This window comes from Falco punctatus, assembly GCF_963210335.1.
Source record: "Falco punctatus genome assembly, chromosome: 1".
In the NCBI taxonomy this organism is placed as follows: domain Eukaryota; kingdom Metazoa; phylum Chordata; class Aves; order Falconiformes; family Falconidae; genus Falco; species Falco punctatus.
In genome coordinates, this window is record NC_137580.1 from 72,892,761 (window position 1) to 72,909,776 (window position 17,016).

At 40.4% G+C, this 17,016-nt stretch overlaps 1 protein-coding gene across 2 annotated transcripts in view; it reads right to left on the bottom strand.

Moving 5' to 3' along the window:
• Positions 1–17,016, bottom strand: part of BMPR1B (bone morphogenetic protein receptor type 1B) — a 297,524-nt gene that overhangs the window by 161,498 nt on the left and 119,010 nt on the right. Inside the window, exon 3 of one of the 2 annotated variants that reach the window (XM_080369111.1) lies at positions 1–17,016. This exon is cut by the window's right edge and continues 27,976 nt beyond it. The exons of the other annotated variant lie outside the window; for it this stretch is intronic. The gene's annotated coding sequence lies outside the window, so the exon portion shown is untranslated. 2 annotated transcript variants of the gene reach the window in all.

Here is a 17,016-nt window from a genome sequence, read left to right on the forward strand (position 1 = left end):
CTAAACAGCGCAGCACTGAGCCAAACAACAGCAGAAGAGAACAGCAGTAATAGCATTTTGCTGCTCAGATATCTGAAGGCACTGATGTTGAGCCTTTGTTCTCGACACTGGTTCTCCAAGCTGGATAGGCAACCCACAAGCCTCAAATTACACTTCATTGATCCAGGGAAACCGAGCTGGTGTCCAGTTTCAGTTCTGCAACCTGCACGCTGACCCGGATGTTTGTTGGCCTAAACAATGAGATTTCAGGAAATGAAGAATTTGCACTTTGTCCGAGTCTTGTTTTCAGAGAGGGGGATCGCTATCTTGGAGGTCTAAGTTGGTGTGGGAAAATTGGGAGGAAAGCCAATCATCCAGATCTGGGCTCTTGCACTATGTTTCTTCGCTGAGTTAATTTCTGCTCCGAATTCAATACGGCCAAATCAAACCCAAAGTTAGAAATGGGAGGCGGTCTCAACAAGTTCAAATTCCTTCAGCATAACTTTTTGTTACCTCTGGTAACATTGGAGGACGTATGTAGGAGGAAGACAGGGCGATTACAAAACAGTTCATTCAGTAACATCTTAAAAACATATTCACGTATCTGGACTATTTTATACAGTCTGTCAATACAAAACCAAACCCCAAGCATCTGCAATAAAAACACATATTTTATATGGAAATCTGAAAAATTCATGTAAGATGACATTAATAAGGTTCACAGTAATGGAACACCATGGTCTAAATATAGAAATAACCTGTCTGAGGAAAACCAGAAAAAAATTGCTTCTTGAGTATTCTTTATAAAATAACTAAAACATTCTTTGATAATTTTTCATTATTTTTCATTATGTTATAGATTAAACTTGCTCAAATGTGCAATGCAAGAATTTCAGTTTGGGACTCAAGAGAAGATCTTTGTTTCCATAGCACCATGAAAACATTTCCACAAAGATGCTTACAAAGCGGCATAGCTTAGCCCACCACCACCACCACCACCCAAAACCCCCACACAATATGAATAAATGACAGAGAAGAAATTCTTGAGAAACAGTGTTCACTTTGCTAATTAAAGTAAGAAACACTAAGTCATTGTATTCATGTATGGGAAATAGAAGCCTAGAGTTTCAGTTATTTGCTTGAAACCATAGAAGAAGCAGAATAATCTGGTGCCTAACGCAATTCTAAAATCAGCTGCAGTACTTCTTTCATTTCAAAGCTTGCAGAATTTTATAGTCATGTTGGATTGCAACTTTGCTTTATGCCTCCAAGTACCATTTCATTATTTATTCTGGCTAACTATTTTGTCTAGTTCCTCATCCACATGCAGAAAACACCTCCTGTTTGGAAAAAAAATATCTAGGACTTCTGGACTTTAGGTTGAGGAGATACCCATCACATCTGAGCAAAGGCTAAGACCCTTGTTTCTTTAAGAATGTTATTTCCTACATTAACATTTTCACAATCCTAACATTCATAGCATAATTTTTCTTGGTTGATTTTTTTTTTTTTTTTAACAAAGACCTCAAAGGTCTTATTTTTGCGCAGCAACATCTGAAAAATACATATATGGCACAAGTTATGCAAGTGCTCCATTCCAATAAACCAGTAACCTGAAAAAGTCAAATGAACCTAAAATTTAACACATGACTATCCTTATTTCCTACCCTGAACACAGAGGAGAACTCTCCATGACAACAAATGCTGTCTCTGGTGACAATGACAGTGCTCAGTTCAGAAATCCCTTTTTGCCTTCTCAGAGAGGACCTGATGCATCCTGTGGTATATTTATTGCAGAGACGCAGTTGCATGCCCCCCTAGTAGTAGAGGGATTGTTCAGAGTAAGTTCCTTTTCTGAAGTACTAGATAGCCTTTTATTTTACACTAATGTCTAAGCTTAGATTTTGCTTGCACTTCACAGCACAGGAAAAAGTAGAAAACTAAGGACAAGTAGAAACCCAGCTAAGATGTGGTTTCTGTTACAGTTCCTTCAAAACTAGCAACATAAAATATACAGTTTCGCCGTCTTATCCAGAATATGTAAATTTTTCAGATTCTGATCTCAGGCTGACTTCCACCAACAAGAGTGTGGTAGCTGCATGGGGAGCTGCCGCTGTCCATCTGCTTTACACTGACAGAAGATTGCAATCAGATCTGGGTCACCTCACCTTTGAGTTTGCCACATACATAAATTAACAGATCACACACAATAGTGCTTGTGCTAACTAAACTCTAACTTACAGGCATAAACATATTTTTAACCTTTTTCCCTTCCACCCACTGATGTGAAACTTATCTACATAAATAAAAGAGTAATTTCTTGATATTTGTCCTTTCCTTTCGGAAACAGAGGAGCACCCATGCAGCATGTTTACCTGTTTGTCTGTGGAAAAATAGACCAAATATACCTCTAGTATGTACAATACTGGAGAATTTTAATACCTAATGAACTATTAAAATACAGGGAATATACTTTCCATTATTCAAACATTACAAATATGTACACCTAACACTATATTCAACATCATTACAAGCATTATAGTAGTCACAAATATGCACTGCCTAATAATTACTTTAGTGGGTTTATACATATGACCATTTGTGAAATATCTGTGTTCATCTTCCTAGATGACATAAGGATTTCAAAATCCAGCCATTAGAAAATGCATGAATAGGTAACATGCCAAGACCCCTTTTACCGGTAGCCACTGCACAATACCCTTATGCTTATAATCACAAGGCACTGGTATACTGGGTGCCACTGGGAGGTAGGCCTGCTCTGTTCGTTCATATCAAGCAAGTTCTAACAGAAGAACCACCCAATAACATCAGCAACTCAACATACAGTGCTGACTGAATAAATTTTAGCAAGATGTTCATGGCTGAAAAATAATAGTGGGGGATCCCTGAAGGTTTCAGACTAACTGGCAGATGACTTTCAGCATAAAAACAAACAAACAAAAAAATGGAAGTGCAAAACCTGACCCTTGTTGTTTTGAATCCATACACACCGCATTACTGAACTCCAAACCGGCACCTCAACTTAAACATGATATGCCAAACAGTGTTAATGCAAAAAGCCCGGAAAAAGACAGCACTGCTAGACTCAAACTTTAGCAGCATATGCCAGCCTATGTCCACAGCTCCAAGTCACTGCAAACGTTAGCTCACCCTCATGTACACTCAGGTACATTTCCTATGTCCTCTACCATTGTTATCTTAGTCACAAGAAACACAAAAGAAAAAAAATATTACATGTGGAACCAAAAATTTCCATTCAGTTTATAGCATTGGTATTCTCTCTCAGCTCTTTTCATAACTCACTTATGTTTTAGATATACAGTGTAGAGAGTATGTGCCAAAAGACAACAGATGACAACTCAGTGGAAACAAAAGATACCTCCAATGTGGGTCCTTCTTTTAAAGGACATACAACTGAGGGGCTTAGGTCTACAGAATAGATTTATTGTATTTGATTCCTGCAGGTGAGTAATTCTTAAGTAGACAACAGTCATCCAGTTGGACCAATGGGATGTCCTTACGTTTCAGTGCTTCTCAATGTGTTAGAGGAGGTTTGACTATAAGCAGACACTACGCCTTCTGAAGCTGATGATTTTATTAGCCACCAAACTAAATGGAGGATGATTAGAATGGTCTTTGTTCAATGTCAGCTGAGACAATGAAACCCACTACTCAAAGACCAGTGTGAACAGTATGTTACACTTCTGCTCTCTCTGACAGATGTGCTCAACAAAATTCTGCAGTTCTGGGCCACCTGATGTGATCTGGTTTACATTCATAATGGGAATTATCGGGGGTTTGGAGCACATCACTCATGGGGACAAAAATGCAATAGCCTCCAGTTCATGGCCAGATTTCCCTAAATCAGGAATTCAATTTACTTGCCCTGAGCACAGTGAAGGCCTAAGCTTCCAAAGAGGGGCAGGAGGCTTTCAGGCTCTTCCAACTGTGACAGTACAGATGTACATAAACAGGTGAGGAGCTGACTTGACTCCAGGTGTATTTCCTGCATTAAACTTGCATGAAGAAGTAAAACCAACAGGGAAAGTCATGGGCAGCAGGGAAATCAACAGTTTATTCCTCCCTGCAAGAGAGAGGCAGATTTTTGGACAGGGTGCTGGCTGCAAAGCCAAGCTTCGTATTACAGGCAAGGAAACTGCTTCCCGTTGTTTGATCTTCCCACTTTAGGAAGAGTGCTTGCTAAATATGGCATCAAAGACATTCTTATTGTCATCATTACTTCCACCTGTCCACTGAAACACAACACCAAATACCAGCTAAAAACTCACAGCCCGGGTGTCAATGGTGTGTGCTACTGGCTTGATGCTACAACACGAGACGTTTTGGTCACGTCTTGCAGGCTGTTTTGCATGAGCTGCCACTCTGACACAGAAGCGCAAGGTTTGAACCCTATCCCCTAAGCAAAACATTTGCTCTCTGCCCTGTAAAGACCAACTAGCACAATAAGCATGCTGGCTAAGAGCCTGTATTATGCAGTTCTCTCTTAAATTATGAGAAAAATATTAATTTCAAAGAACATCAGAGCGCCTAAGTATACAACTGTTCTGTGATTCCTCTGAAGATATCAGGGCCCCTATCAAATCAACACCTCCTCTGCCTCCTTGGAAAAGCACCCTATACATACACACGTATTGCTGTGACTTTTTTCAGCTGTTCAAATTTCTATTCAGATAGGAATTTTTAGAAGAGTTTTTTTGGGGGTAAGATTTTTGTTTTTCACAGAGCAACATAAGATCTTTATTGGAAATGAATGTCTATAATCATTGCTCCTCCTACTGAATAAAATCAGATCAATAAATGAATAGCCAAGCCAAAAAAATAACTATTTGAAACTAATGACTGGGAAATCATAATACAGTCACATCATTAACAAACTTTTACCAACTGTTCAAATAACTTCTGTAATTTTTATCTCTAAAAGTTAAACAGAAACACACTAAAGTTCCTAATTGCATAGATTTTTGCTTCCATAAATCTCCATCTCCCATGAAGACCACAAGTTACCTGCATCATGAAACCTCAGCAAATCTGGCAATGACCATAAAATTTGAGTTCTTTTGCATCAAAAATCATCACAAAAAAACGAAACAATGTAATCTATATAAACTGGTTCAAATAAACCTGGTAACTTGAAAACAAGCAGGATCACACTTACTTGAAACTGCCTGGATCGTTATATTCTGGCTAAACCCAGAAGAAGACATTCCTATTCCCCAAGCCTTGCAGCCAAGCAAGCCCCAGGGCAGCCCAGGAAGACTGGTGGAGCTGCTTCCCCTGCAGTGATTTTGCAGCTGGAACAAACTGTGTCTGAACTGCCAGCTAAACTCTGAGTGGGCAAGGACGTCACGTAGCACAGGGAAGGAGACTAATTGGTAGAGGAGAGCCTTTCAAGGAGAGGGAAAATTCATAGACAGAGGAACACCTCTCATTCCTCTGCTCCCACACGCCGCTCTCCTCTTTCCTTTCACATTACTGGAAAATACCAAACCAACAAGGCATAGCAATACATCACAAAACAGTTGTATCACAGGACGTAACATTTTTTTGTCAAAATTAGGTCACCTTTTGTTTCAGTGATACACCACAGCAGTAATAGATTAGTCAACATGCAAAGTTCTATCAACAATAATGCAAAAATAACAAGCCACATTGTTGGCTGATGTTCGTGGTAGTATTTGTGTAAAAAAGATGTTGGAAAATGTGTGGACATGACAGAGCTCCAGCCACGTTCATACACAGACTTCACAAGAAAGTGGAGGAAACGATTTTGCAATCAAACCACAGGGTAGCCTTTTACATCTTCCTCTCTGGGCTCTTGCCGGAACATAACAATCTTGGAGAACGTGGGACCTGACACCCTGCTTTGTGACTCACTGAAGTGTTTCGAGTCTTTGAATCACCCTGAGAAATCACAACTGGAAGTGCACTAAGACATGCTATTCTGATCTAGAGGACAAGCACTAACGAAAAGCAGAGACCATTATCAACTTGCTTGCTATAGGTAAGCTATTCAAAACAACAGCATTGGGTCTTGAAATGCTGAGTAGTGCCTGGTTTTTCCCACACAGGCATTCCAGCCCTATCCTTAAGCTCACCCTTTCTCTGTCCATTGCCGTCTTTTATTTTCATTATTTTCCTTCCTCCAAATATCAACTGCAGCAACGTGAAGTAGAAAATTCTTATAAAACAGAAACACAACACTGGCAGAGGATGAGCGTGAAACAGCTAAGCACTTCCTTCCTTCTTCACTAATTTCACAGAAAGGAATTTACCTTGGCAGTGTCTTTTCAAAAGTGTACTACCGATTCTCAAATTTTCTTTGGTGATGCAGCCTGGTTAGATCTAGAGTTGCTTGTACTAAACCTTTCCTGTCTCCTTGAGGCTTTTCAACTTCAGACCTAAGTTAAACAGAGCACCAAATTTCTGTTTTAGGAAATTCTTCTCACATGCTCCTTACCTGCATGTAATCTTTCGGCTGTTTTTCTTCCTTTAAAAGAAGCCAGACTATGTTGCTGTTGTATTAAAAGCTTATCTAGTGTTTGTTTCTTCAGTGCTCTAATCTATAAATGGGGGTTACTAAGCAGCTGAATTTTAATGCTGTTTGTTGAGGAATAAAAAATAATATAGCATTCAGCTTTATTTCCCTCATATTTTTGCATTCAGCCTCCAGATCAAAAATACATATTATTCAGTCCCTGTCACTCTAAAAAAAACCCAAGCTGTGCTGTGCTTTAAGTGCCCAAATCATCACTTGCTGTTACATCCTCTCATCACTTTTCTAATTAGTATGCACTAAGATGCTTAGGTTTTACACACTTGTTTTCCCTGTGCACTGAAAACCAGGTCAAGCTGCATTATCCATCCATACACACCTCTTAACACTGCTGCTCACAAGAAACCTTTTATGTTTGAGTGGGACACCCTTCCCCTTACACCTACTCTAAAAAAAGGCTGGTTCTGTCCTAAGGCTGCCAGAGACACAGCGTGCCCCATCAGGCAGGCAGTGCCCGTGGGCAGGCAGCCTGGAGCCAAGGCTGCTGCGCACCGCTGCCTCTGAGCCACCACCAGCTGCTTACAGGCTGCGGCATCTACCTGGCTCTTAAAAATAATGGCAAAAAATGTTCTGAGCGTGTTATTCCAGATCTAATGATCCAGGAGCACTGAGTTCAGGAGTTCCCACCCAGCACTGCTCATATATAAGCCGACGGATATACAATGAGTGCTAGGTTTCCCCACAAAATATTTACATTTCTGGCTTTTTACCAGCTCCACAAAACAGAAAGCAAGAAAAGATAGTTTTATGCTAAATATCTTGAAAGAAATAGAAGCTACCTTGATGATGAAGCTTTTGTTTTTATTTTTAGGGCCTATGTGAAAGACCTTTTCACAGGCACTAACAGCGCGGTACAGAGGGCGATTAGGCATTGCTGTTTGATTATAACCCATTTTTTCCTTTGAATAGGAGGCGGCACTTTTGGAATAAGAGCCTGTGGCACTTTGAATGCTCCCTGCTTTATCCAGTAAGGAACTCATGTTTAATTAAACTAGACAAAACAGATGCTCCATCATTTTAGCTGGAAAAGCCGGTGAGGGGGCTCTGCTAGCATGGTGACAGCCAACTGGGGCTTCCCTGCTCGCTGGCAGCCTATAAAACTGCTACTGGGGGGCCCTGGCATTGTGTTCAAAGCCACTTTTAAGAGCCAATATGGTAAACTGTGCAAGATATGATGTGTGGGGAGCCCCATAAAAATCCTTTAATGGAAACAGCGGGCTTGCGTTGGAAAAAGTTTCAGGAGCCATGTACACCGGTATAAAGAGTTTGGCTCCTGTAAGGCATCGCGGCCAGTCCAAGCGTACAGGCTCCCATAGCCCCAGACCTCACCACAAGCTTCTGGGATGCTGTTCTCCGTAAGAATGTTTGCACCATCAAGTCACAGTTCATATACAGAACACCAATATAATGATAACAGAACACTTTTTTCTTCTTTTTTGTGTGTTAAACCATGAGAGGCAAGGTGAGTAGGTTAGGCAGCTAGAAGCCCATCAGTCAGCCGGGACCGTGGAGAGCAAGCTGCCTGCACTATGGGCACAGGGGAGGCAGCATGAATCTAACTGGGATATGTGCAGCCACTGGGATGGCACTGGTCAATGTCCCCTTACAGAATTATTCTTAGATAAAAAGCTATCAGTTATAACTCACTCTAGATGGCAGGCGGTCCAAGGCTGTCTCAAGGAGGAATATGCACAACACTGACGGTCTTTCTACTTCTTCTTTCTTCCATTACATACAGGTGTAACGGCCCTTCTCTTGAAGCAAAAAGCTCTGCAGATTCCGCTTCCATCCCCTGCAGTGCCAACTATTAGTCATTTCCAGACAGAGGGGAAAAACATCACAGAGGTGTGCAGGGGGATGAAGGCAGCAGCCCTGCCCATGGTTATCAAGCGCCTCCAGCTCCTGCTCTGCTGCTGCTCCAGGACCCCAGTGATACATGGTGTGGCTGCTCTGCCTTACAGGGACCTGCCGGTCAGCTACACTGATACCCAGGATGCCAGCCTGGAAAGAATGCTGCAGGACCACAGGGAGCATCGAGGCACTTCTGCTTCACGGAGCCTCACTAGAAAACAGATTCCCTGGATATAGGCCTGTGCTTATGACAACTTTACCTACTGCATCACCCAAAGGCCCCTTACAAAACTCAACAGCACAACGTAAGTGGCAGAATGCAACTATCATCCAGAATATATTTTTGCCTGTTTACCTAAATTTTTCACAGCTCAGAGCCTCCACCACCACTTGATCAGCCTGAGGAAAACACAGCAGCAGCTCTAAGCAGGTCAAAAGAACACCACAAGAAAGGAGTCTTTACACAGTGGACCTAGGAAAAAACGGATCTCTCACATCTAAAAATGAATGACAATGTAAGTATTCAAAGGGATGACCATAAAAAAGTGCAAGCATCAACAGTCAGAATATGGACCACTCACTGCTACAGATTAGAACTTCATTTCTAAAAATGATATGAAACCTGGAGCATCAAAAACACTGCTTGAACTGAAGTTTTTTTGATACTCACGTACCACAAGAGCACTTTCTCTCCTGCTTTGAAGGATTAAAAGCACTAACATGGTCATTAGGGAATCTCATCTTTTTAAAGCCACAACCAACCAGAATCCACAGAGGAAGGCAGGGAGGGAGGAAAGAATTAATACAATCACCTTTCTTGATGCTTGTTTTCTGTGTAGGGACTAACACATTGCCCAGTTTTCCACTACAACTACCATTTCACATTGGCAAAAAAAAAAAAAAAAGGAAAAAAGTCTTTGGAAAATGGTGAATGACTTTTTCATGACTATCTGGTTTATATTTGAACATACAGGAAATAGATTCTCCTAATCAGCCCTTTTTACCTGCTGCCAAGAATATGAGAGTGCAGCTTTACAGCCAAAGCAAGCTGTTATCCACTTCTTTTATAGTTCGCTCCAAACCCCCACATTAATGCAATATTGCAAATGAGCACTTAAATGCAGAAGAACCAGGAAAAGCAAATGATAGTCCCTCTGGCACGTGCACATGTCCTACAGACTTCCTATTGTGGACCATTCTCATGCTGATTTTTCCCAGCACAATTTAATTTTATTAAAGCCCAAATGTAAATCCTATATAAAACCACACACACAAAATGAAGGCTGTATCAACTGTCTCTAGTAAACTCTAAGAAAATACACTCTTAAAACTTCTGTTTGCATACAGTACCATTCTGTTCATACTCTTTCTGCTTACAAAAAACAAAGTTATTGCACATACTGGATAGTTTAGATGTGTTCTCATTTTCCAAAACACTTTTATTTTTTCTTCCAACAGAAAACACTCTTTTGGCCATTTGTCCTAGAGAAGAGCTCTTGCACCTTACTTAACACACAATCACTGCACAGACGGTTTAAGTACGTGCAATTAATTTAAAAAATATCTACATATCAAATTTACTGCATATGTGCCAAGCAACTGCAAAATTCATCAATGCATGGTAAATTCACAATATTTAGAGCACTTCAGGTTCACTGCCCAGGTACAAGCCATATGGCCAGCCCTACAAAAATGTGACTTGTTAGATATCAGCTACCAAACACGGATGCTTGCCGTGCAACTGGAACAAGCATTTTATCAGAACCGGTAAGAGATAAAGCTCACAGCATCTTTAACACTGTTAAGCGACAGATGATTGATCCATTTCCATTTCCTCTGCCAGTCAGGGAGGAACCTCCAAGGGAGGGAGACATTCATATGCGTGCGAGGAACACTTTTATTCTGACTTAAAGCAGGCAAGATCAAAAGAACATTCAAGATATGTAATTTGGGGGAAGAGAAATTAGAAAAAGTAAGCCCAGGTCTGAAAAATATGACAACTGTTTTAAGAAAAATACAGCACAATAGCTAATGTATTGTGACAAGGCAGAAAACGCTCACTTCCTAAGACAGGGCACCTGAACAAACATTTATTATCCCAACCCAAACGCAACCAAAGAGTTCCAGAGTTTATATGCTAATGTACCTTACTTCAAAGATTTCCTTAAGCTACATCAGAAGGCAAAATCTCTAACTGAAGAAAAGGGGACTGACAAACTGTCATGTTAGCAAAAGGAAAAGACCGGAGAAGTGTTCAAAGATGTGAAACCTTTCTTTTTCTTGAAATAGACTATTGCTGTTTTCTGTAATTGCAAAACTTGTACCTAGGTGAGCTTTGTTCCTGCACATGACAAACCAAAACTTGGTAATGTTTATCTCCTAAGATACTCCCTGACAACCACTGCTCCGCTTCTACGTTTCCAAATTACTTTGTGTTACTGGGTGCTTGCAAATCAGGAATTTGATCTTGTGGCACCTGGCAAAAGCGAGATGCAGCTGAAGCCTGACAAAGAAAAGGTCCTGGGGCAACACGGTTTACTGGCAGAAGGCTTGGGTCAGCTTCTGGAACTGTTTAGAGGGTCACTTGAGAGAGGATTTTAAAAGTAAATGAAATAAAAGGATAGAATCAACTTTACTAATTCAGGATTGCTATAGAAACCTGCTGGGATGATCTGCATGACAATAACATGGGAAGTTACAACGTTTGGGAAAACAGACTGGGCAAAGAGGAGAGTAGGTCAGTCAGCTTTGGATGGGAGGGAGGGTGTTTGCTGTTACAGGTATAGCTTCCTCCTTCCCAGACTGATGACCAGGAAGGAGATGACCAGGAGCACACACAGGGTGAGATGCAGGGGCCTGATTTGGCCCCCATGCAGCAAACACATGGGCAACCATTCTAGGTCCAAGGTGGGGACACCAACCACTCCTGTTTCTACGTGGGGCTTAGATGAGTTACAGTAAGTCAAAATAGTGAAGCTAAAGATAAGGAAAAGATCACGCTTAGTAACCCTAAGGATAGTAAGGTCTTTTTCAAGGTTACTGGGCACAGTGGTTATCAACATTACAAGATGGACATGGTCTAACAACAATGCAGAAAAACACACTAAGTTTCTAACACATAGATTACAGAGACAGAAGGCACTCTCCTAATCGCGTAGTGATAGTCCAAAATTGTACACTGTACCAGAAAAGCAAGATAATGCATTGCTGCCACGGTAAGATGAAGTACCACTTGTTCATTTCTCACTGCCAATAAATGGGCCCTGATGGCATGTGGCATAAATCACAACAGGCTTGGATAAAGTCATCTCTGTTCCATTAGTAGCTTTTAATAAGGACTATAATACCAAGGACGTTACAAAACCTGGTAGTTAATGTTGTGTCAAGATTCAAAGAAGGAAAACCTGAATAACCATTTATAATCTGACACTGATCCAGACAAGGAAACAAAATATTTTCAGGGGATTCACCTGATACAACACCAATGAACAGTTATTAAATTAATCCCAGACATCATGGATTTATGGAAAAAAGATCAAGTGAAAGAAAGTAGGTTTTATCCCCTGATGGGTATAATAAACCTATTGGATTTAATAAGGGCTTACAAATAAATCACATCAGTATTTGTGAGGTATTTCACTTTGTCCTATCCAAAATTCTGATCAAAAAAGTTGCTTCTAAAGATAATAAAGAAGCACCTATTCAAAAGGCCAGCTGATCTCAGAGTCATCACCAACTGGGCTCTACTGGTTACCTCTGTACCAAGCCAGCCTCCGCAAGAACATGTATTGGCCTAGTAGTGTTCAATACCAAGTTGAAGTGTTTCTATACCCAGCATTACCGACATGAAAATCAGCTTTAAAATTTGTGGCTTAACTTTGAAAAATACTTTATAATCTGAGATAACACAACAAAAGACTTATAGTAAGCAACTAAAAGTTCAGTTTCCAAATGCCTCTGTTGGAAGAAAACACCAATCTTACTTCAGGTGATGAAGGCATAAAAAAACATCAGCTATGGACAGAAGTTTCAGAAAGGATGGTTAATCAGTGATCTAAATTAACAAAGCTAGTCATGTTGGATTATTTTTTGATATCAAGAGATTAAGAATCATAAACCTTTCCAGAATATATATAACAGTGAAGTACAAATTTGTGTTAGTCACATACAAATTACTGTCTGAATACAGGGTAAGTGCAAGAATACAAATGGACCAGACAACTTTTTCAACAAACCTCTGGTCTTACTTTCTTTGACTGTACAAATGGTACCAAAAAAACCCTAAAAAAAACCCAAAAACAAAAACCACCAAAAAAAACCCCACCAAAACCCACAAAAATTAAGCACTTGAAGTTAAAACCTAAGATCCTTTAGGCAACAGCTGTATTTTTAATCTTTACAAAAGAAAGTTAACATTAGCATTGCCTTAACAGTGAAAAGGTTTTATTTGTAAAATTTAACAAGAAAAAGGCACACCATCCTTCTCTTTCATTTACTGTATTGTGTTTAATACTTACAGACTGCTTGACTTGCTGACAGGAGGAGAATGAAGTAGAATGTGTCCAGTACAGTACAACATGAAACTGATAACATCATCCTACTTGGATGTCAAGTTTGCTTTGGGAGCACTTGAGTGATATGAAGGCAGAGAAAAATAAAATCATCAACAACAAAAATCCCCAAGACACTTAGGGAAAAAAACAACAGCTAAAACGAGCAATTGATCTTGGGGAAGATATCTGAGCCAAATTTAATCATATGCTGAGCAAAAACAAGCATGTCTCAGGCAAAGTGGATTACCTTTGCAAATGAGCAAGCACTGAAAGGAGAGTTTACTCAGTTACTTTACATACTCATAGACTGGAAATACAGCTTGAAAAGGAAAACTATTGATAAGAAAAAAAACACAGCAGGGGAAGACCTCAAAAACAGATGGGAAGACAGGTGGCAGTACAAACTGGCAGGAAGAACACTACTGGATAGAAAAAGATCAGAAATAAAATATCGCACGGCTTGAGAAATTTAGCTGTAGGAACAAACTGCACAACTAGATTAAGGAGGAAGGTTAGAGCAGTTCACTATTGTCCCTTCTATCAAAACCACGCAGGGTTTGTCAAGGTTTGCACAATGCCTGCTGGATCACATACAGAATAAACAACTTGCCAGGCAAGTCTCTGAATAAAACAAATCCAGCAGTGCTTCTGTCTGTTCAATGCTACTGCCTGCATCAGGAGCTGAAAATGTTACTTTCAGAAATTCTAGTACAATTTCATCTTCCAGGACAAGAGTAACAGCCTTGTCACTAACCAATGGAATTAATAACTTACTGCCAAAATATACCGAAAAGCTGCAGTGTCAATGAAACTGCACTTGCATGTGGAACCTTTGCCCTACACAAAGTAAAATGTCAATCCATTCCAGCTGGTATGATGTAGACATGATCTACTACTAGCTCGACAGGGCTAGTAATGAAGATCTATGAGGAATGAACACATGAGGAATGAGAAAATTATTTATGAAAACCAAATAAGCTCAGATGAGCTTGATACCACCGGGTATCCCAGTGCTGGAGGAAAAAGTTGCCTGTCCAAGTATCTTGAAACTTTATTTTGGTTTTGAATAACTCAGGTGATCTGTGTGGGGTCCTGCACCTAGGGAGGAATGCATCGGTACAGGCTAGGAGTTGGCCTGTAGGAATACAGCTCTGCAGAGGAGGATCTGGGAGTTCTGGGGGGCAGCAAGCTGACCACAAGCCAGCAGTGTGTCCTGGTGGCCATGAGGGCTAATGGGAACATCCTGGGGTGCATTAGGAGGACTGTGGCCAGCAGGTCGAGGGAAGTTGTCCTTTCTCTCTGCTCTGCCCCGATGAGGCTGCACCTGGAGTGCTGGGTCCAGTTCTGGGCTCCACAGGTCAAGAGAGATGGGGAGCTACTGGAGAGGGTCCAGTAGAGGGCTACGAAGATAATTAGGGAGCATGTCCCTTATGAGAAAGGGCTGAGAGAGCTGGGCCTTTGTAGCCTGGAGAAGACTGAGAGGGGATCTTACCAATGTCTACAAATGTCTTAAGAACAAATGTCAAGAGGATGGGACCAGGCTCTTTTCAGTGGTGCTCTGTGACAGGACAAGGGGTAATGGGGCACCAAGTGAAACACAGGCAGTTCCTTCTGAATATGAGGAAAAACTTCTTTACTTTGAGGGTGTTGGAGCCCTGGCACAGGCTGCCCAGAGAGGCTGTGGAGTCTCCTGCCCTGGAGACATTCAAAACCCACCTGGACGTGATCCTGTGCAACCTGCTCTGGGTGAACCTGCTTTAGCAGGGGGTTGGCCTAGATGATCCCCAGCGGTCCCTTCCAACCCCAACCATTCTGTAATTGTGTGACTAGGTCACTCCAGCACTTCATATAATAATTGCCTGACCTTTACGAAGCAAGCAATACGCAGCCATTTCTTCATGGTCCACATTTACCACTGTAATGTGACAGTTTACTGCACATGAGGAGCTTGACTGATTACTATCATCACCTAATCCGTTCCACTGATGAGCACAGTTACTGCTCTTGTGTAAATAACATCTTTATATAAACACTAGCCTTTTTAGTAGATGAAATAATCTTTTTCACTTCCTGCATTCAATGACAACCTGCTTTTCTTTATACAGACTGCTTTGCAGTCTTGAAGGCTCACACAAAAACCAGAGAATTTGTTTCTTTATAAACATATTCAAAGATTTCTGTATGAACTTGGTCAACAGTCTGCATAAAGTGTCAGATAATACCAGTACTTTAGCAGCAAGACAATGTGATGTTAGAAGAGAATCAACCCAAGGAAAACCAGAAGCAAACAAAGCACAGTATGCATTGATGAAGGATTCAGAGCATAACTGACACTGGCACTGAAAATCTCAAGTAGCAGTTTTAATTTTTGTTTACACTCCTTCAAATAACATCTCAATTAGCTATAGGATGTCCCAAGGATTACAACCCAAACTGCTGAAAAGGCAGCAGTCCTTGTCCTGTTTCATCTTTTAATAAAGAGAGGTCCAACCTAGAAAACCTCTCACTGGCTCTCTCAGCGTGCCTTGCGTCCAGCCGAGGTTTGCTCCCTCACCATGACTGCCGTTCCCACAAACTGAGCCTTACAAAAGCCACCTTGTCCAATCTGTCAATATTTCCCCATCAGACCAGCACACGGGGGGAACTTTCTTTCAGCATATCTGAACTACAGAATTCCTCTGGTCCAAAACATGAAATGTGGTTTTGTACTTTGGTGTAAATCATAAGAAACAATACACATTCAAAACCAAAATCTCTCATGAGGAAACATTAAAGATAAAGAAGGTCCTGTATGAATGCTTTACAGAAAGCATATTATTGAATTCATCGTACTGCCAAAACTCTGGATAATTTCACTCTTTGACAGTGCTCTCAAGTTTCAGCAATGTACAAAGAATTCATTTTCACCTTTTAATCTTACGGATTAAATATGTTTGAGAAAAAATTTGGAGCAGAGAAGAGACCTCCCAGTTTATAACTCACATATTAAAGAGGACCTCCTGCAATGAGCAACTATTTCCTAAATGTTGATTTAACAAAATTCATCACTTTAAATGCATGGATTATGATGTTTGCACCAAAATAAATGGTTCCCAGTGCAAAAGCTGCCATACTTGATGAAATACGAGGGCAGGTGTTTCTATAGGAAAACAAAATATTATGGAACTCTTAAAACAATGACAAAATTACAAACACCACAAAGGAAAACCAGAAAGTCTGCAAAGTCTCTTTCTGTGGAAGAGTCTTTCTGCTATTACTAAATACTTTGCCTCTAAATACTGTAAAGACTGAATAATCCAGAAACACCTAAAGAAAATACAGTTCATTGTTAACTTCTGGGAGGGAAAAAAAAAAAGTCAGATTTTTTTTTTGCTTTATTTTGACAAGTAGCCTCAAGTACTGGAAAGTACTATGAAAAACAGAAGCCGTATTTTCTGCTTATCTGCAAATAATGAAATCTCAACAACCTTTCTACATATATTCTTAATATATTCTTCTGGCATGCTGTTCACCAAAGAGTCAACTGATTTAATTGTTACAGATATCAAGGGATTTGGCAGCACCAAGTTCCTCACAAAATGTGCTCAAAATTTGGCAGAACTGAACTCTTCTGATGTCTCTGAATTTATTTATTTATTGAATCCTTCCATCTTAATTCAGTAGGTAGTGGAAATTGTCCAGTTTTAGGGAGCACAATCCATTTGATGTATGGTCTAAAGGCCAAAATCTGGCTACTTTTTATATAAAAGAAGGGCAGGCAAAAGCCATGATGCACAAATTATCTTTCCTTAAACAAAAATACTGAAAGGCAGTCAAGTCCATGGAAATGAAGGCATGAGGAAGAAGTAGCACATAAGCAGCAAAACAGTTCTTGTAATAAAAAAGTACCAGCACTAGCAGACCTTGATAATAATACACAAAATATGACTGGATGTCCTTTTCTATTTAATTTTACTGCAGTCAAAGTGTTCACTACAGTCTCCAATGAAAACTATTCCTCACAAGAACATAAGAAGGAATTACATGCTTTGCTGTTCA